Source organism: Macrobrachium rosenbergii, chromosome 47, assembly GCF_040412425.1.
Source record: "Macrobrachium rosenbergii isolate ZJJX-2024 chromosome 47, ASM4041242v1, whole genome shotgun sequence".
Classification (NCBI taxonomy): domain Eukaryota; kingdom Metazoa; phylum Arthropoda; class Malacostraca; order Decapoda; family Palaemonidae; genus Macrobrachium; species Macrobrachium rosenbergii.
In genome coordinates this window covers 47,756,604-47,779,364 of record NC_089787.1, presented here as the reverse complement: position 1 = coordinate 47,779,364, position 22,761 = coordinate 47,756,604, and the positions used below count along the sequence as shown (strand labels likewise).

The 22,761-nt window shown below is 38.0% G+C and overlaps 1 long non-coding RNA gene across 1 annotated transcript; it reads right to left on the bottom strand.

Annotated features, from left to right (window-relative positions):
- Positions 1-3,793: 3,793 nt before the first annotated feature.
- LOC136830832 (uncharacterized) lies at positions 3,794-5,229 on the bottom strand. Its single transcript, XR_010850759.1, has 2 exons — positions 5,094-5,229; positions 3,794-4,677 (listed from the first exon to the last, which is right to left on the bottom strand). It is a non-coding gene; the product is annotated as an uncharacterized lncRNA (long non-coding RNA).
- Between the last annotated feature and the right edge of the window lie 17,532 nt (positions 5,230-22,761).

Sequence of the window (22,761 nt, the reverse complement as noted above, 5' to 3'; positions counted from 1 at the left end):
TATATGTTATTGTATAGCCGACTAATATATTTATTAGTTGAATTCTTTAAAAATCATATTATAACTCCTTCAGCACGTTTTACTATGTCCAATGTAGAGATCAGTCCTGATAGCCAACCCTCACCTACCAATCACACGCTCCTTCCCACTCCCCCTCTCCACAAAAAAAAAAAAAAAAAAAAAAAATCCTTACTACCCCTTCGGAATGCAATTGAATATTTAAGATTTAGGCCAAAAACCAAACGCTGGGACCTTTTGTGGTCATCCAGCGCTGAAAGAGAAACTGAGAGTAAAGGTTTTATAGGTGTAACAGGAGGAAAGTCTCGCAGTTACGCTATGAAATAATTATTGTTAGGAGAGCGGAAAGTAAGAAGAAATAGAGATAATATGAACCGAGGTACAGTAAAAGGAGTGAAAGGGGTTGCAGCTAGGTGCCGAAGGGACGCCGCAAAGAACCTTAAGTAACGCCTACAGTGCACTGCATGAGGTGCACTGACAGCACTAACTCCCCACGAGGGTTATAATAATAATAATAATAATAATAATAATAATAATAATATATTATTATTATTAATATATTATTATTATTATTATTATTATTATTATTATTATTATTATTATTATTATTATTATTATTATTATTAATGAAGATCGTTCGCGACTACGTAACCACTATTCTTCATCAGACGGGATACAAGCCCAAAGATTCCATGCTGCAGCAACTACTAAGAAACGGAAACTGACAGATCGATGCCCCAAGGTTCATGTGTGACCTCGTATGCCTGGCTCAAGAACGGTCGAGGGCATTTTGACGAGTTGCTCGTGATCTCCCGGCCTATGACGTCATCACGCTCGTGGTCGACCCCTACCGTCTCAGTGTTTGAATTGGAATGTGATTTGGTAACATGGTTTGACCCTCGGGCACTTGCCCGATTGTGGGCAGTTTATCTCCATAGTTTTGTATGAAAGGAAAGATCTCCTGTACTATCTTAGGTGAACGAAAGCGATTATCAAAGAAAGAAAAAGGTGCGGAAATCATGGAAAATTCGAGATGAAGAGTTGTTGACTAAAGCTAAATACGACAATCCCAAATTTCTGGAAATATTTTGTCAATGACTGCAGACACTTAATAATTACTGAATACTGCGCGTGAACTCATAGTAAAAGCATTTATTTTTTAACGCTAGACCAGTTTTAGTTGGAATCATCAGATTGTTGCATATGCATGCATTATCTAGTTAAAACAAGGTAACATATATAGTTTTATTCTTGGCTTTAAGTGCGTGACGCTAAGAGAGTGCCATTGTCTTGATAAACTGACATGCAGAGTTACCATCATACAGCTGTAGAAAAAATCCGCACTACAAACGTAACAACTATAATGCAGAAATTGAAAGAGGTTTAGCACTTTTATGATCTAAAAACTCAGGGCCTCTCCATCTGATTTTACGTTAAGCCTGCTGTTAGTTTTACAACGAGCAAAATATCTAAAATGGCATTTTCATACTGATGTACCCTTGCCGCTTAAGATGACGTTAATATATGAAAGGGTACCGACCGACGACAGTATAAAAAAGGTAAAGTTGGTGAGTCCTGACTTGAGACTTTCATGTTCCGTCCGATTAATAATAATAATAATAATAATAATAATAATAATAATAATAATAATAATAATAATAATAATAATAATAATAATAATAATAATAATAATAATAATATAATTATAATTATTATTATAATTATTATTAATTATTATTATTATTATTATTATTATTATTATTATTATTATTATTATTATTATTATTATTATTATTCAGAAGATGAATCCTTGTCATATGCAACAAGCCCACAGGGGCCACTGACTTGAAATTCAAGCTTACAGAGAATATGGTGTTCTTTCCTACGAAAGTTTAACGAATACAAAATATGCGAGATTTTTGGGGGCAAATTTGGGGAAAGTTTTCGTCATCAACAATGTGTAGATTAATACATATCTTTTTAGGGCTTTTGAATGAAATTGCGTAAAATAGTTTTGCAAGATTAGTGTCAATCAACAAACTTATTAAATAACTGTTCCTTTCAAGGGCAATCTTTTGTCAATTGTATCATTGCGTTTTTAATATTTTGAACATTAGATTAAATCGGACACTAGTTATAAAGGTAGTCGAATTTGCACGCCACGTCCACTTCACGTAGAAACTCCGAGGCAAAATACGGCTACTTGATGAGCCTTGTATAACGCATAAGATGTTGGCGTGCCAGAATACACCTAACATAAAACAGCATTCATGTCAGTCGCTCGAATGTCTCCTAAACATACCCTAGTACCATTAACGAAATATTGATGAAAATCAAAATTTTTGATTCTTATCACTACAAACTTCCTCTGCAAGTGCTCATCCTTTAATACATCACATATTTCTTGTCAAGTTCCAGACATGAGTGTGTAGAATACTGAAAACAGGTGGAGAGCCACTCGCCACTGCCAGGTCTGCCCGGTGGATGACCGACACATTGCACAACCTCCGATAGTGACCAATGGCATCAAGAACAAGGGTCCAAAGCTCAAAGGTACTTGCTCCGTGTTTGTACGGCGATTTACAGTCTCATTACTAATACCAGGTTGATTATATTAATTAGCTTTGTAGTGCATTATCTCAAACTCACCCTTGAGCACATGTTTATTACAGGTAACCAAAAAATATACTGACGAATATTTGGTACTTGATTCATCAACCATGCAAGTAGGGCAGGGCGTTAACAAGTTTCTATTTCAGAGGGGAAACAAGTCTAAAGTGTTAAGTTCCCAAGTCAGCGTGCAGAAAATTTATTTCAGCTCTAAACAGCTTCAATTTTTATTCCGGCTAGGTGAAATGCCTGTTTTACCTGTTAAGAGTACGCACATGACCTCTGAATAATTAAAAGATATTTTCAACTGTTCAGAATCTTCAGGCCAAGATGTTAACCCCTCCACCACCATTTTTTTCCAATAAGTTTTTGGATCTAGTTTTGCAGATGCACTCGATTATGATAGCTTTAAATCCTTCTTACAAAAATAACCCAATTCTAGATAGCGTGTCTAGACTACTCAGCTACTTCGGTCTATTTTCACTCAATAGACAGTCCACTCCCATGAACGTCGTGCCTCGTGTAACCGGCAACAGGCATGAGGGAGGGATTGGACTTCGTAAAAGTCATTCAGCTACAGATTTTCGGTTACTTTTCTTACTGAACATCAGGTTAAACCATTATGATTAAAAGAAAATATATAGCATGTTTACCCATATTGACCCCTATTTGCCACAACAGCATTTTGGGAAGTTACCACTTATGTGATACAGCCTCTTGGTAATAACTACCTCCCATTCAACAAAAAAAAGTTTGGGTTTGGACGTACGAACAAGTTAGAACAAATTAAGTCAGCCATACCTCATAGGGGAGTAGTGCTGTCAGTGCATCTCAGATGGATAACTGTTGGTATTACGTTCTTTGAAGCGTCCCTTCAGACCCTAGCAGCAACCCCTTTCATGTCTCTTATAGTACCTCTGTTCATATTCTCTAATACTTTACTCCCTACTCTTCTAGCAGTTGTTTCAACACCATTTTCAGCGCTAAATTACTTTAGGTCCCAGTGCTTAGACTGGCTTAGATTTTATATTCCAGCGGTTTTCCTGATTCAGACATGAAACTAAGGACTTAAAATAATTGTAAAGTTTAATTATTCACCTCTAATAAATCAAGCCATGTAATTCACTATATTATGAACACTTTCGGGGACATAAAATTAAGAAAATTAAGGAATCAACATTTTTATTGCAAAGTCACTGACATGCAACCGTATTTTAAAATCTTAAAAATTCATCTATTTTAAAACTGGTTAAAAACATTAAAACATTCAATAAAAAGGGACACTTCTAAAAAGACGCAGTAACAGCTTCATTTAAAGACCGGCCGGCTTCGTAGCAGTGTTCACCAATATGTAGTCAGGCGAAGACATTAAATAGTTTTCTGTAGGCTCACATTTACCCAGACTACCGACAGCGTTCCATTTCCATGTTACTGTAGATCCTCCTGGAGGTATTGAATCATCTCCTCTAAGGGCACAACTCGAATGAACACGAAAGAATTCTGCTCGTGGGAGGTTTGGCCGTCTGCAAACTTCAGCTGTTTCACGAACATCCGCCACCGGATTAAATGCCTTTGTCACCAGTTCAGTCCTAAGAAACCCACACTCATTCCCCTGATATCAGTTAAGAAACAGACAGATGCGGACATTCTGTCGTACGGATATAAATTAACAGTTGACGTTACCGTTTCATGTTCGATATAGGATTTGGTTTCAAAGTTCGTCTTTGTTATCATAGAGGTTGCTGCTATGTACCGCCACACTTTTGTAATAACCGTAGGGGTAATGCTGGTGAAGGTTTGGGGCGTATCTTGCCCATAAACTGCCTTTGTGAAGGAGGTAGTCTTTGACTGATGTTCCGGAACATCAACATCTAGCAGGGTGAAGTAAAAGTTCGCTTCGTCCTCCATTATCACCTGACTGACGTTAAAACTAGCTGGACATCGGCAAGGCTTTTCGTGGTATCTCATGCCGCACGCGATACCGAAGAAAAATATCGCCAACATTTTGACTAATGCCATCTTTGGTTCCAAGTGGGCCAGCTCAAATACCTGAAAAATATAAGACGAACAATTAGAACACCATAGAACAAAATGTTAACAGTACCAATTTACTCACGTTTATACAGGAAATTTTAGTGTTCAAAGTCAAAATCTGCAGCGTTAGCTTACACTTTTTTTAAAAATATACTCCCAGGGGTGCCAGTGCCTAATTTATTGCAAAAACTTCAGATAATCAAGGAACAACACAATTATTATCACTCCAACTTCCAAGCCGACCTTCAAACTAATTAAATCATTCTAGTCAAAAGTTGCAACCACCTAGGACTTCATCTAAACATCCGTAAAACAAAACACCGAAGAAGCAACGAAAAAACTTGAAAAGCTTACAACAACATCAAAGGCTGTAGAGTTCCATAAACTTCTTCAAAATCAATAGAATCACACAAAACAAATACCTAACTTACTTTTGGAATAATAATCGAAGCGAGCGATGAGTCGATGACAGTCGTGTTTCTAAACTCTGATTTGTTTCCACGAAGTCTAGTTTGAAGCACTCTTCCACCAGGAAAATAAAATCGCGATGTTCGACATAAGCTACAACACAGTACGAAGTCCATGAGTCCAGCGCAGTCGCCAGATGTCACCACCAACGACATTCTATGAATGGCCAAAGCCAGTGTTGTAGCTGTGTACATTTATGTCTGTCAGCACTGTCTTTGGTTCTCCATTCAAAGAAAACAAAAGCACAATTATGATATCTATGGTAGATCCAGCATTCGACATCCAGTAATTTTATTCACTTTCGAAAAATCGAATTTATTAATTGGGGATCATCACTCACTTTGAGCTGATTTACAAAATGCCAAGAGTTGACTAACAAAATTATAACAATTATAATTACAATTGTTATAATTATAACAATTAGTAGTGACTCATATTCGTTAAATGTAGGGGAAATAAATACGTCAAGAGTCCCGATGAAGTCCACTGACACAGACTCAAAACCTTCAAGGCCCTACACCCATGCAAACAGGACAACTCCAGCATTGTATCACAAACCACCACGCGCCCAAATGGATGACTACAGGGAGAACATCATTAGCACAGAAAGACAAGAACAAGGGAAATATAGCAAGTGACTACAGGCCTATCACCTGCCTACCAATAATGTGGAAGTCACTAACAGGTATCATCAGTGAAAAGCTATACAGCTACCTAAAGGATACAAACACCATCCCACACCAACAGAAAGGCTGCAGAAGGAAATGTAGGGGCACAAAAGACCAGCTCCTGATAGACAAAATGATAATGAAGAATAGTAAGAGAAGGAGAACCAACCTAAGCATGGCATGGCTTGACTACAAGAAAGCTTTCGACATGATTGTTTAGTAAGATGCTAGAGGAAATTCCATTATATCTAATTCATTTCTTACAGGGTTTTCATATCTGTTTGTTCGAGATACTTCCGGGGTTGCCGAGATGAGGAAGATTACAATATGTCTACTCAATGGGATTGTGAGTTTGAGTGTGCCAGGCCTTAGTTCTTCATTGGAGGGGTGGATAGAGCTCTCGGCTAGCACGCTGTTGGCCCAGCGTTCGACTCTCTGACCGGCCATTGAAGAATTAGAGGAATTTATTTCTAGTGATAGACATTCATTTCTCGTCATAACGTGGTTCGGATTCCACAATAAGCTTTAGGTCCCGTTGCTAGGTAACCAGTTGGTTCTTAGCCACGTAAAATAAATCTAATCCTTCGGGCCAGCCCTAGGAGAACTGTTAATCAGACCAGTGGTCTGGTGAAACTAAGATATACTTAACTTTTTGAGTAGCAGCCTATGGTAGGGGGAGCTCGGCAAGACAAGGCAAAACAAGACAAAAGCAAGACAAGACAAGTCTCAGGCCTCCAGTTCTCTCATGCAGATAGAAAAAAATATAGTCCTTTCAGTTCAGCTTAAACATTTCAGTGTTTGCTTCAACAGAGGAGCCATTCAAAGGACAATCCCTGATTACTAATACTACGAGTACGATCGGCCAGAAGTAGTTATAATCTCCTTTAATAGATAGATAGATAGATAGACAGATAGACAGATAGATAGAAGTTTAATGACCACGACATAATACAATTAAAATTACAAGTTCTTGGATATGGTCCAACAAAAGTGCATCAAAATGGACATATAAGTCTTTAGAATAAAAAACACATCTAAACTAGAACACTTGAAACCATGCTGTAATATTTTCAGCGTATTTATTTTTAAAATAAAAACTGTAAATGCAGCTAAATAAACGAAAACCTTATAACCAGTTAAGCAGAACTTTAACCACAAGAACTTTCCTTGCAAAGCATAAAACTAAATATACTCTGAAAAAAAAAAAAAAAACAAATCATAACACCCAACATGCGGAACAGCACCTTTTAAAAATTCTCAGTACTTTTCTTATACATACGAATACAGGAATTAAATTTATTATTTTACATTGTTCTGACTTACCAAAACGGTTCGAAAACATGTCCTCAGTGCTTGTAAAATAATAACTGTGTCGTATATTCTGTGTTCTTGGGCAATGCTGCACCTAATGTGCCTCTGTCTGTCTGTGTGTATGGTGCCACAAGTACACAAACACTCCTCCTCCATCGGCAGACGGCCACGGCCCCTCCCATTCCATCATTGATCAAGTGCTGTAAACGAAATTTATATTTTTATACATCGCGTTTTAATCACCTCAGGTATAAAGCCATTGGACAACGCTGCTTACAGACCCTACCTCACACATACTGTATATACAAAGCTCCATTTGAAGATGAGAAAATGATGAAAGGGAAATGGAGATGGCTTGGACCTGACCTTTGCACAGCCTTAGGGAGAATGTTATGTTACAGTGTCTGTTGGGTTCCTGTGGGCACAAAAAGAGTTGGAAGACCCTGACCTACGTAGATGAGATCTTTGAGAGGAGATGCTGCAGACGAATGGAGATTTTGGGAAGATCAAAAGCAGGAAAGGCGTGAGGAGCGGAATTTCGCAGGGAGGCCTCTACGTCCCTCAGCATTGAGGGCGATGATGATGATGATGATGATGATGATGCTGATGATATGATGGTGATATAGGTGCGTGCATGTGTACGTGCTTGTTGAAATCTGTTTATTTGCAATCATACTTGAAATCAAAATCCCAATATTTCGTCAGGCATGGGCATTCTACTTTGCTGTGCTTTCATTACTAGTTAATGATATTTTAGGTTTGTTCCGCTTGACTGCTTGAGCATCTTGAATAATAACAATAATAAATGAAATCGGAAACATACTAGAAATATACTCATTTGTCCGGCATCCTTATATTTACAAGAGCAAACCTTTACTTTACACTCAAACGTTTGGAAAAATACTGATGTTTACATCGTAAGGTAAAAATGAAAAATTTTAGTGTTATATTCACCCAGCTTTACCTAACTTTTTTTACTATTCTTATGTTAACCACTAAATCAAAAAAAAAAATTATTAAATTAAACGTTATTTTGTTTTATCTTCGTCTTGACGGAGTGTTTCATGGAATGATTTTTCAAGATTTTGCAAATAACACACTTCAACATCTGCAATTTGCTGGATTTTTTTTCTATTCAAAACACTACTTCCTCTACTTTATGCTTTGCTAACGTACAAACAGGCTTAAAATTGAAGTGCGAGACAAAGAGGTTTACCTGGATGTGAGGTTGATTGTAAAAGTGACTGCATAAGATGTAAAGAAATTGATAACAAATATCAAACTGCAGACTAAAGAGCTGGAAAAAACGTTTGTTTTCTTCATATAGTCTGACGGCCGTGGTGACCGAAGAGAATGTAAGAATTATGGAGGCATAGTGCTGCTCATACTTGAAACGTTCTTGGAAGAGTTCTGATTGAGGAGGAGACAGAGAGCGAAGGGATGGCCATTTCTCAGATGTCTTGGATCCCTCATTCTTGATCTCTTTTACGAATCTATTTGTCACTATTACCTCATTTTATTTAAGCTTCAACCATTAGTAGCAGATTTGGATCATGTCAAGATTAGCGAACCCAACATCTCCATGTCAAGAGCAGCGAACCCATGCAGTGATCCCCAGTGAATGTCCCCTTTCCGGTCCGAATTCCATTTCCACATGCACTGGTACTAAACACGGCGAAACAGTGATTCATCTACACTGTTTCCCCGTGTTTAGTAAAATCTCCGGGCGTGTCAAATGTATTTCGCCTTGTTTAGTACTAGTCCCTGGGGGATCAAATGTGTGGTACCGAAGTGTTCATGTCTAGAAGAGCGAACCCGATTATTCCTATGTAAAGAATAACGAACCCAATAATCTTCTTGCAAAGAATAGTGAACCTTTCTGCGAGTAGGTTCGCTAATCTTGACACGATTCTCAGATTTATATAAACATGGAAATCTTTATTTTGTCAATGGAAAATTCGGAAAACGTCTCTATCAAAGCATAAGGTATGAGGTTTATCATTCACGTTAGTATTTGTCCCAAACACCTTTTTCTGTTGCAGTGCCAGTCAAAAAACAAGTAGAAAATGCCCCGAAGTTTCCTTTGAGCAATCGAGTTTTCTGTACGGCGTATAATGCTGTATGAAACTCTCAGCTACGACCGGGTAGCGCTCAGTTGCTCCCCAGATGCGGTCAATCGGAGGTTCGTGCTGCCAGACGCAACATCCATGGCTAAACTCAACCTTAAATAAAATAAAAAACTACTGAGGCTAGTGGGCTGCAATTTAGTATGTTTGATGACTAGAGGGTGGATGATCAACGTAACAATTTACAGCCCCTTAGCCTGAGTAGTTTTTAAGATCTGAGGGCGGACAGACAAAGCCATCTCAATAGTTTTCTTTTACAGAAAACTGGAAGTAATGACTCGGTAATTTTCTGTTATGTTCCAGATTCCTTTACTAAGTATGCGTTGATTTCGTACAAAAATTTAGTTTCCAGAAATGTTTATTGATAATATGTTAGTGAATTTTAATAGTTTATAATTTTACATAAAACAAGTTAACAACGGTTTTCTCAGAGGTTCTACTGTATATAATCTGTTTTTCAAGGAATTTCAGAATTACGTAACTTCTCCCTAGTGGCATCACACAGGGTAGGCTGGAAAGTTTCTGGGTGTGCAATGAAGTCCCCCCACACACACACGCACACACACACACACACACACACACACACACACACACACACACACACACATATATATATATATATATATATATATATATATATATATATATATATATATATATATATATATATATATATGAAAATAAGGTATAGGAGAATAGATAGAAAGCATAGAGAGAAGCCCCATACAAGGCAGCCTACGTTACACCCCTTTCGTCACCGCATATAGAAAGAAGAAACTCAGAGCTTCTTTTGGCGAGATTTATTTGGGCGGTAGTTGACAGTGAGGAGCCATTCCATAAGAGAAAGAGAAGTGTATAAACAGAACCACCGCGAGACCACATTCTGTGAGGGCCTTTGAAGAAACTATCTAAAGTATGTTCCATGAAAGGTATTTCAAGTCATGGGATAAAGTAAAAAAAATTACAGCTTGGAATACGCTACTCTGTTATAAATTTGGCGATGATAGTGAAAGGTATGAGACCTGAACTGACAGTACTTTATGTCACTTTGTGGTAAATTTAATACTTTTCTTTTCATATTGCCATGTTCTTGTCATAACATCGAGGTCCTCCAGCAAGTTGAGTTTCGTTCTGTCAAATAGAGTAGTTACTGTTTAAATTTCAACATGCTCTGTGCCCTTATTAGAGAAAATGAGAATTTTCAATGCTAAACTCTTGAAAATTGTCGTTGCTCCGGAAATCGAGTCAAAATTACAGATTCAATTTACATATTAAATTGTGGTCACAGGACACCCCACTGTATATATATATGATATATATATATATATATATATATATATATATATATATATATATATATATATATATATATATATATATATATATGTATATATATTAAGAAGAATAAATCAGCGAAAATTATAAGGTCAAGAAAGAAAATATGTAGGCTACTATGTAGAAAAAGGGTAGTTAAATGAAAAATAAGGAAGGTGAATAATTTGTTATCTTTAGTAAACTGACAATAATATAAGAATTATAACGCAACACCACTAACCAGAACAGAAACTTACAAGCACCAAAGCATGTAAGGATATATATATGTATATATATACAGTATAGGCTATAGGCTATATATATATATATATATATATATATATATATATATATATATATATATATATATATATATATATATATATATATAAAGAGCGAGAGAGAAAGAGAGATATACTATGTTTCACAAACCAGAATACTTCAAACCCTGATCCTCTATTACACCCTTTCCCAATGGGTTCGCCAAGCATTTTTTCTGGGGTCGCCAAAAACTCACAAGTCTGAGAACATCAAAAATATTAATTCCCTATTATGAGATATTTTCAGCATATGCTATATTTCTATGTTGCCATAATTATAAGGCATATTACTTCTGTTTATGCATCAAAATTTTTTCTTGATTATTGTAATTTTAATGCAAATGTCCTAATCACCAATACTGTCTGAAGACATTTATAAGTAACTTTGCTGGCTTCATAAATCTACTCATGGATATATTTATATATAGAAACTTTTAATAATGTATGTTTAATGACTGGTGTCCCTGAGTGTCGGACTGGTTTGGTAGGTGAACAGAATCTTGTGTCCTCCGAACGTGAATCGTCCACGTCCAGTCTGAGCTGCATGGACGTAACTAGAAGCGGTCTCTAGAAACTTTCTCATCTTCTGTTGGTAAGCTGATGTGTTTTTACCCATATACTGAACTGGAATGTGCAGTATAGGTTTCACAGTCTTGCTGTCTTTAAAATTCTGAAATATGTAAAAGTGGTGTACAGACAACAGAAATTGAACACTTCACTTCCCAACGAAATATTGCACCATAGCTTGTCAATGAATCGTGTCATTAGATTGCATTAACACTGAGGCTTCTAAAGGCTTCTAAACCCAAGAGATACCGCCACCATAGTCTTTCCTTGCCCCTCCGTTCTCCCTTTTCTTATATCTCCCCTTCCTACTCTTCACTCCTCCCCTTCCTTTTCCTTTGGCCCGACTCCCTTCCCATCTTTCCATGCCCCCTCCTCTTTCTCCTCTATCGCCCTTCTTCTTCTTCTTCTTCTTCTTCTTCTTCTTCTTCTTCTTCTTCTTCTTCTTCTTCTTCTTCTTCTTCTTCTTCTTCTTCTTCTTCTTCTTCTTCATTTTGTCTCTTCTTTTTTCAGCCTTACAGCACCTTTTACAAGAAAATTATACTTGTTCTTTGCTTTCATAGCCTACAGTCAGTAATATAGTAACATGCAACAGTGTGGTCGCGGTTATAGCTAGAGGAGCATGCCTGGGGTCACCTGCTAAAAAGGTTGGGAATCACTGCTCTGTTAGGTTTGGAACTAGCATGAATTCAAAAACCCTCATAGCCAAGTTTCAGACTGAATACGATGAATTTAAATCATGATAGAAACAGAACGCTTGGAAACCAAATATAGCTGATAAGTAAAAGTACAGCAATAGCAACAGAAAATCAACATGAAATAAAGATATGAATAATGTTTTGTGGTTGAGAATAACATAGTGGTCAGGTATACAAAAGTAGATTTAGATGGATGAGAACGTTGATATTTTTTGATAGACTGTACAGTATATGCACTTTTGGCTACAATGTTGTGGTGGAATGATGATTTGGAGTCAAAATATGGTCTTGTTTCTCGGTATAATGCAAGATACAACACTTTCAAGGCAAGACACTGTCATTATTAACGGAATTTTGTTAATGTCCATTTTTCTGTCGTCAGTGAGCAATTTCGGGTCATTCAGAACAACGACTATCCCTGTAAACTCTGAATTTCTACTCTGCTCCTTCCAGACGTCTCCTCAGCCCACTAGCACCTGCACCAAGAATGCTAAGATTAGTGGGAGATTCTTTAACTCTTTGACTTTTTACAGTGAGATCATATTAGCCTTTACGCTCGACCCTCCTCTTCTATCCGGGGCTGTTTATCAGCTGCCTTGTCAGTCTTCTCGCAGATCCACAGTACCCATATTAGAAAAACGTCAGCACATTCTTAAATGTTTCATTACAGATCATGTAGTTCGTTAGGAGTTATTTAAAGAAATATATTTACTGCATACTCTTAAGTAAACAATCAAGTGGAAATTCACAAAATTGGGGAGAAATGTCCAAACTGGGTTGAAATTAAAGGAAAACATGCCAAGTAAAAGAAAATGTGTCATGCTAGATCTACTCGTCAAAAATCAAACATTCCAATTAAGGGTGACCTTAACATCATTTGGTTAAATAAAACCAAAACTGAATCACTCTATAACACGTAATGGTGTAAGGTCAAATTTTAGAACATTTCGGAAGAATTTATAGCGTTCCATCTCAAATGAAATGCAAATACAATCTGAATCTCCTAAATATTTTTTCCCTTCAATTACCTCGTGATGCAGGAAGGCGGACAGAGACGCCTTTCCGGCAGGAGTAAAGACTGTTGACCAAACAGGTTTCTGGGCATTTTTTCTTTATTTTAATGCTAAACTGTACCAAAGGTCAATATCAGTGGGGAAAGTTCTGCTCTCTATGCGTTCTTGTGCGACACCCTCTCAACATATGATCTTTACGTTACTACAATTTTGTCATCGAAACTGGCCATTAGGCAGAAAGTTTGGCAGCAAAATATTCAAAATTGGTCAGGAATGGAAAAAAAAAATATTCAGAATTGGTCAGGAATGAAAAAAAAAAATTAAGAACACAGGAGATTTTAGGAATTCTTGTTGCCTTGTCCTCACCACATGTAAAATGCGCTCTGAAGGAAATGTTGCTAGCCAAAGGACAAATCGATTGAACAATCATCAGTAATGGTACTTCTCAGGCACCTCGATTCTTAAAGGCAATAATTGTTCGTTATTGCCTGGAGAGCAAAGAATGATTTTCTGATCTATAATCTGAATATTTGATACATCACTGTGAACAAGTACAGAATGTAGCTGAACGAAAAAATGCTTGGCATTGACTTGGTTTCCTCTTTGTTGTCTGACAAAAGACATTGTTACTGACAGCTCTCGTTTTGATTTCATATGTAATCCTTTGTGACTTTCAGAGAACCGATACATAAGAGAATTTAGTCCATGAAATTAATTTTATTACTTATTAATAAAGTCCATCGATCCATTTTGAATAATATAAAAACCTTGGTGAAAGTGACATATTGACCACAAGCTTTAGCTTCCTTGTTTATGCACACACGACCACACACACAGAATCACCTATTCTTATATTTTGTTATAGATAGATTGACGGATACACAAACAGGTGCACATTTTCTTCTTAGAGGGGCGATTCTTTACTAACATCTTGCAATGAGGTTGCTAGCCCCATAATTTATTTATCTATGGCGGTGACCCACTAAAATTGACTAACTTTGAGTGCATAATCACTGTTGAGTCAACAAAAAAGGAGCGTGCCTAAATCAGCATTCAACGCTGGGTATTTTCGCCGGTGAAATAAAGATGCTGTCCCTCCGATCACATTATACATATATATATATATATACATATATATATATATATATATATATATATATATATATATATATATATATATATATATATATATATAACAATGAATGTATGTGTGTGTGTGTGTACGTTCAGCATAATTCTGAAACGCATGGAGCAGTTTCAACCAAACTTGGTATACATATTACTGCCTGTGGGTGTAAGACATCACTAGCACCAAAGGGGGTTAGGGGTGGGAATGGCTTCCTTGAAATGGGCTGGTTCTGCCCGTAGACATAGTGACTAACTTAACTCTATGGGTTTATCATACCTCATTTCGGTATACATAGAACTGGAAAAGAATACTGTGGTGGGGAGTAGGGGTTTAGACACCACTGGCACCAAAGGGGGTAGGGGTGGGAAGGGGGTGACATGTAAAAATAACCAAAAAAGACAGATATTAGTGACTAATCCATAGTTTTCGAGATCTCTGAGATGAATAGTCACATTCCCGATGCCCTTAAGTCCAAGTTCAGTTCTGATAGGAATGGGTGGTGAGAAGGGGTGAAATATAAAATGTCAAAGATGTTGGGTAATGTGATTGAAGCAACTATCTTAACAGGAAAGGGAGAAAGTGAGATATATATATATATATATATATATATATATATATATATATATATATATATATATATATATATATATATATATATATATATATATATATATATATATATATATATATATATATATATATCTTGTATTTCCATATCTTGTATTTCACGATGGTCCCGTGGATGAAGTATATAAGAAAGCCCCACGTGAAAATAAAAGGAGGTACCAAGACTTTCAACTTTTTATTCCAAAGTCATCTTCAGGGTTCTAAACAGTTTTAAGAAAACAACTTACACAAGAAAGCAAGATGGGTCACAGATGACAGTAAAACATGTCAACAAGGTACTTAAGTATGTAAAAACATTGTTCAAAACAAAAACATACTTAGTGGAAATATGCAATTACTACAAATCACAGTACAAAACTATCTGTTTGTAAAATATACTACATCTTTCCAAGCATCCAAGTTACCAAAAGTTTAATTTAAAACTCAGAAGTAAGAATACAATGCATTGCTTAGCACTGCCTGACAAGGAAGGGCGAAAGGAATATTGGCCCCTTCTTAAATCCATTAATTGCACTCTCCTACTTTTTCTCTTTGAACATGTGACTGTTGGAACCCCTTTTTTTTCAATGCATGAGGCTGTGAGGAGATTAATTTCTGGCCAGAGGCAGAATAAAGCAGATTAAGAGAGAGGTACAACTCCTGTAGGGACACGTGAAATTAACTCACCATATGGGAACCCTGAATCAAATGATGCGAGCGCATAGAGGAATGACATCAGCTCCGTCTGCACAAGGAAGCATCATAATCCCTAAACCGAGTCCTCTCCGGATGCAGGCAAGTTACCATCCTTCCCTTTGCATTCCCGCCTCTTTCAGAGCTCCATGCACCTACCATATGGTCCCATCTTGTAGGGCCTTAGTCTTCTTACCAGTGAAGTCCCTTATGCCCTCCTCCACTGCCATTATCCACGCTGAAGCCACCTCTTCTATAAGGTAAAGTGATCTGTTACAAAGGTTCTTTTCATTCAGTCACACCTTTTTAATTCTCTCACTGAACTTCCTATTCCATTTCCAAGTGTCAGCATTTTCATATTAACCTCACCTAGTCAGTGCAGTGTTATGTAAATTCCAGTGCTTAAGGTAATCACATAAAATCGTGTGTTCAAGGCATCCTTGGTACCCTCAGTGCGCTGCCTTGTCATGTACATATTTTACTGTGTCCTTACTGGCCTTCAATTCATAAATCTCTCCATTTACAGAGGGATCAGTAGTAGCGGAACTGTTTCCTTGCCCTTCATGAACCCCACAATGCCCTTATCAGCATTGTCACATCAACAGATATACCTTCAAGCCCGATTAGTTCATTTCATCTTATGATTGTTCATTTAAATATACATAATCTTAAAACATAAAAATTCAGTTACCTGCAAACAAATCACGTCCTACTAGGCGAACCAAAAAACCCAACCTTCACCCTATAGCCGGCCAAGTCCGTGTGTGAAATAAACTCCAAATTACATCTTTTGAGACATTAAAATTCGCTCATCACGAACAACTGAGTCTTATTTAGACATATTAAAATTTGTTTATCACGAACAACTGAGTCTTATACAGACATATTAAATTTCATTCATCATGAACAACTGAGTCTTTTAGACATATTGAAACTGTTTCATCACAGTTTTGAGTTGTATTCAGACACCCTGTATCTGTTCATTTCAAACAATATTGAGTCTCTTCAGACATACTGAACCTGCTCACTTGAACAGCCCTGAATCTTTTGGACATATTGAAAACAGTTCATCACGAACAAACTTAAATCTTTCGAGACACCCCCTAGAAATTAAGTTCTCTACAAATCAACCACAGTTCTCCAGACACCCCACCCCTTTCCTCCCAGGTATTGTCCTACAACGCCTGTAATACTGGCACAATGCAAGCAGAGGACTATAAAGCACTCTCCATTCAAGAGGAAGGGACTGGGAGAGACGGGACAAACCCTGCTGGACTGGGTCCAAGCAAAGGTAGATGCTGCCAAGGAGAGAGATCAACTTGCAAAGGAAGAACAAGCTAGGCTAGATAAACTTGCAAAGGAAGAACAAGCTAGGCTAGATAGACTTGCAAAGGAAGAACAAGATAGAAAGGATAGGATCAAAAGGGAAGAAAAGCAATGGGCCCATGAGCTCCAGATGGCCCAAGCTGGCAATACCAGCTCCTCTCCAGCTCCTAGTGCATCCACCCTCACTCACTCAGGCTCATACTTTTATGCCCAAGTGGTTTGAGGCCTAGCCTGAGGTGTGGCTCGATTGGGTAGAAAGGGTCCTTGGCGCACACCCAATTGCTCCTGCCGAAGTCTCTCTACTCATGGGAAAATTCCTTAGAGGAAAGGGTCTAATTGCTTTTAACGCCCTCCTTGAGGCAGATCAAGGGAAACTGGTGGAAGTGCACAGGGCAATCATAAAGGCATCCGAGATCACCCCTGAATGCTGGAGACAACGCTGGAGAGGCTAGATAAAAGAAGCAGGACAGACCTTGTCTGACTGGGCGTATCAATCCGATAGGGCCCTCTATAAGATTGAGAATTTCTTATACTACACCCCTTCTGCCTTAGCCACCCATGTCTGTGAAAAAGCACCCTAGCGGAGTGCTGTCGCTTGCGGACACGTGGGACACCCATCACGCCCACATAAGCTCACGGGATGCAAGATCTGCCCTCCTTCTTCCACCTCCGGCACCCCTCCACCCAAGAACAGGTACTCACAGGAGCCCATTGTATGTGGGCACTACAAGAAAGCCGGACATCCCACAGAGCAGTGCTGAAACAAGCCTCAGGCACTGCTCACAGTGCCTTTAAAACCACCTCCTGGGAGTCCACCACAACAAGTGCCCCCAATCCCAGGGGTACCAAATAACAAGCCTACACCCTCTGCAGGGGCAGTGCCATGAAGAGATTACAGCCAGAATTATTGCACTAATTGCAAAGTTTATGGCCACTCACCCACTTGGGCAAAATGCCCTAATAAATAAACCAAGAACTCCCACCATTGCTTTGGCAGTTACAAAACTAAAGCCCTTAGGCCCTCCAGCCGAGGGTCCTATATAAGTGGCACCTCCTTGAGGTAGCTACCCTGCATGCCAGGTCAAGGCATTTGGTGACTCCGACCCACAAATTTCCCTCAAAAGGAAGGACTAAGTTCTCTATGGAGCTAACGTTAACTGATGTAAACTCGTCACAGTTGAGGGTATCAATCACTTTAAAATGATACTCCCTATTGTTTAGTTGAGAGTCACAAGAACTCATAGATCCAAAATCTGCAACCTTGCAGTAGCAAGCTATATTCCTGGAGGTTATGGCATCCTCCTGGGACAGGACTTCCAGTCCCCATCTAAATTACAGCAATCCAGGGGTCCAAAACCCTCAAATCATTCATTAGGCATGAGTAAGCCTCAAACGCCTGCATTCATTCCACTACCAGTGCCACCTGAGTACAATGTGCAGTGGCCACCCCCATTAAAGTTGATTCCAGATCCCATTCCAGTGCCAAGCCCTGCACCAGTGCCAGTGACAAGGCACCAACTAGATCTCCCTCCTGGAGATCCCAAACTTGATTCACAATCTCCGCCAGTGGCAACCTCTGTCCGTCCCAAACGACAAGCAAGTTCCCAATCCAGTGCTAGTGCGTGACCCTGCCTTAGTGCCAGTGCCAGAGTGCGCCCCCAATCTCCATTCAAGAGATCCAAATCCAGATCCCCTCTCTTCTCCTGGCTTGGCTCCACTACCAGTGCTGGTAAGAGAGATGGATCCCTCGGACTACAGCGGAAGCTCAACTGAAGGTGTGGCCTTGCAATCCGTGCCTGAGCTGGTCATGGTGACCTGCGAGCCTATCATGCCGACCACGACCTCTTCCTCTCTTTCCCAGTCTCCTGCAGACACGACCATGGGTAAGGATTCTGCCATGTCTCAAATGGCCGATGAACTCACGGAACTGCGAAGACTCAGGGTAGAGCCTGTATCGAATGCCCCTGCTTCGGCCACCAAAGAAGACGACACGGGTGACAATCCAATGTCCTCCTCGGGCTCAGTTCGACCGATCCCCCTACCAAGAAAAACCATCAATTTTCACTTGGAAATTGATTATTTATCAAAGTTTTTTTCGGCTAATTCGTATCCTCAATTCCTAGTCCAGAAAATAATTAATAATATGCTTTCTAAATATATGTCTCCCTCCTCTGAAAACTTTAATGTTCCTAAATTGAACATGTATGCTGTTATTCCCTTTACCCACTCGGACAAATTACGTTCAAAAATAAAAATTATCATTGAAAGAGAAACAGGTTTTTAAAAATTAAATTTGATACCTATGAATCCAAAAAAGGTTGGAAATTTTTTCTCCTATAAGGACAAGTTGCAGGCTTTTATGCGGTCCAGCATTATCTATAAATTTGAATGCCCAAGATGTCTTGGTACTTATGTTGGTTCCAGTAAAAGACTGTTGCAAGTCCGCTATTACAGCCACTTAGGACTCAGTTATCGTACAGGTTCCCGTATATCCAATCCAGAACTTTCTAGCATTCGAACACATGCTACTAAATGTAAAAATTCATGTTGAAAAAACACATATTTCGATTCTCAGTGCTACATCTCAAACTGCCTTTTTAACTACCCTTGAGTCATTATATATAAAGCACCTGTCCCCTAATTTGAATAGTAACACTTCTGCGGTTTCTCTCTCTCTCGCTTAAGGTGTTGTCTGGGCATTGACGTTTCTTCTGGCCATTCTTCCCTCTTGCGTTGTACTGTAAGGTAGTTAAATTTCCTTCACAAACTTGATGAATTTTAATATATTTATTTATTGATTTTATTTTATTTTTTCATAAAAAATTTTTCTGCTTTTATGTTGACTTTATAAAATTTTTTTACTGTCGGTATAATAATTGTTATTTTAACTTTAGTTTTAACTGCTCTTTATAATTTATTGCAGACTGATGATGTGCAAAGGATTGCACGAAACGTTTCTAAATAAAGAACTTTGAAGACTTCTTGTCTTATGGATCTCCTGATTGTGAATTTGCCGCTTGACTGTTGGCTATATATATATATATATATATATATATATATATATATATATATATATATATATATATATATATATATATATATATATATATATATATATATATACTATACACACACACACACACACACACACACACACACATACACACACACACACACACACACATATATATATATATATATATATATATATATATATATATATATATATACATACTGTACACACACACACACACATATATATATATATATATAAAATCAGGCTAAGCATGTATATTAATCCTCTCTCACTGATTGTTACCTCTTTCCTACTGGATGACATGATAAACGTGCTTCTGGTCGATATTACAGTAGTATCAGCGTCAGGGTATTAACGGAATAAACATTGGTCATTTCTTATTCTGTCAGCCTTCAGTTGAGGGGATTTCTTGGCTGTTCACTTGACCCTATACACCTACCTAAAGTTGATCACAAGCTATCAACGTCAAATTAGCTTGCTGACCAAATCTACTATATTATGTATCCAGTAATTTTCGATCATTTGTCGACGTTATATTACCATCAAACGATCGTAGCTTATGTCACTTTCATCTAATCTAACTTATATGTTTTTATGCTCTTGCCTATCTCAGGTCCTAATAGAATGATTGTGATTTATTTGGCGTAACAACTATCAAGGTCACTAACGCACGGATAGATAAGGTTGTTATGTGCATGACTTAACTTACCTGCTTTATATTAAAACAAGTGTTAGAGAAACTTCTAACTAATCTTAAGAGGCTAGTGGGAGCGAAGCTGAATCACACTGAGCATCATATATAGCCAAGAGGTTTATTTGATTTTCCTAATAAAGGACAGACAAGCGCCTGTCGAGTAAACGGTCGACGGCCGAGAGGTTTATTTGATTTTCTTAATATAGGACAGACAAGCGCCTGTCGAGTAAACGGTCGACGGGTAATCGCTGTATGCGAAGACATCAATATCTTCTTTGAAATTTTTATCCAATAACCTGGATGGGATCATCGCTTGGCACTGAGACGGGAACTGCGACTAAGGGCAAAACGGCCTGACCTAAATTCCATTCTGGTCTTCAAAAGAAGGGATTGATTATCTCGGCACACAATTCTCCGCAATTGAGTATGTCGGCCAAGTTGAGTCATAGGTGACGAGATTCAGATACGATTTAGCTGCTGGGTGAAAAAAAGGACTTTGTGATGGGGGTTGCTGTTAAACAGAAATAACTGTGGTGGAAAACAGTGACAGGAGTATTAGTAGCTGTGCCAGTAGTAGTCATACTGCAGTAGTAGTCGTGTATATTTACATCGTGTTTTCCTTTTCCCTCCTCTTCTTTCGAGGGCTTATCCTGCGACTGACATGAATTTTGCCAGGAGTGTTTTTCTGGTGCTCAAGCCTGTGGGAAACAAGGCGGAGGAAAAAAACTTACTGCAAACGAAGCATCACTTCGCAGAGGGAAATTATGACATAAAAAATAGGAGGCAGTGAAAATATTCCACAGAGGGAAAGAATATGACAATGAACCAAGCCGTCCGAAATGAAAGATGCTAAGCAGATATAAACACCACTATATATATATATATATATATATATATATATATATATATATATATATATATATATATATATATATATATATATATATATATATATATATATATATATATATATATATATATATATATATACGTACATTCTTTGGTATTCGGAATTATCTTCAACCCTCAAAACCTTTAGATTGCGAAAAGAATTTATCAGCTTTTGGTCCTACAATGTATTAACTTTGAATTAATGCCATCCCTAAATTAGGAACCTACTAGAACTGAGATTTCTTGCAGCTTGAGAACCGAAATGCTTTAGAAAGTTCGATTATCCTGCGAGATTTTCTTTCCCCAGAAGTGAAGCCTTTTGAATTAAGAATGTCAGAAGGGGTACTCCCCACTGTCCCTTTATTGAAGAGACGTGGCAGTAACGCTAAAAGCTGATGTAAAGAAACTTTATCTTACTGCTCTATCACCAGTTATAACAATGACAAACTATCATCCAGATTTTTGCAACTTCACATCCCTAAGCTCCAAGCTGACTGTGAACGAATACAAGGCAACTACAACACCACCCCCCACCCCCTTAGCAGCTCATGTTCTAATGTCTATTCATTTATTTTTATTTCCTACATTTGCGTAAAACTTCAGATCTGAGGATTTACAAATTACCATGACAGAGGCAGTACCTCACGAAAATTGAAACCCTTGGTGGCGGGGACTGAATTCTTTGCCTTCAATTTCGAATGGGTTCAGATTTGAGGATGCAAAGGTCAGCCCGCAAGCATTTAACGACCAGTGAAGTGTAATTTCCACACCAGAAGCAAGAACGTAGGGAGAGAAGGAGAGAAACCTTGAACCACTTCCCCCACTAAAAAACAAATAAAGATTATTATAGGCAATTATAGGTAATTGTCTCGTATAAACTCAGTTTTATTTACCATACTACTTTCGTATAAGGATATCGTGGCGTGTTTCTTCATTTTATTTACTTTATTATTACCTTGCGCATACAGACCTTGGAATAAATTCACCATCTCGTGTCCCAACAATATTAGGTGACTGATCCGTGAAACCGATCTTTTAATTTGGCGTAATGAAAGAATTTTATAACAGCGAGCGAGTCCTAATTTCCGTCGGCGCTTGATCATAAATCCTCGAATGTCCGATATTTGAAACGATCATTTCACAAGACGAATTGGGGTCTTCGTATATTTATACAGGCTGGAAGGGCAGGGGTAGATTTATTTGTGACCCTCTGGCACCGTTTATTATAAGGAGTAAGATTA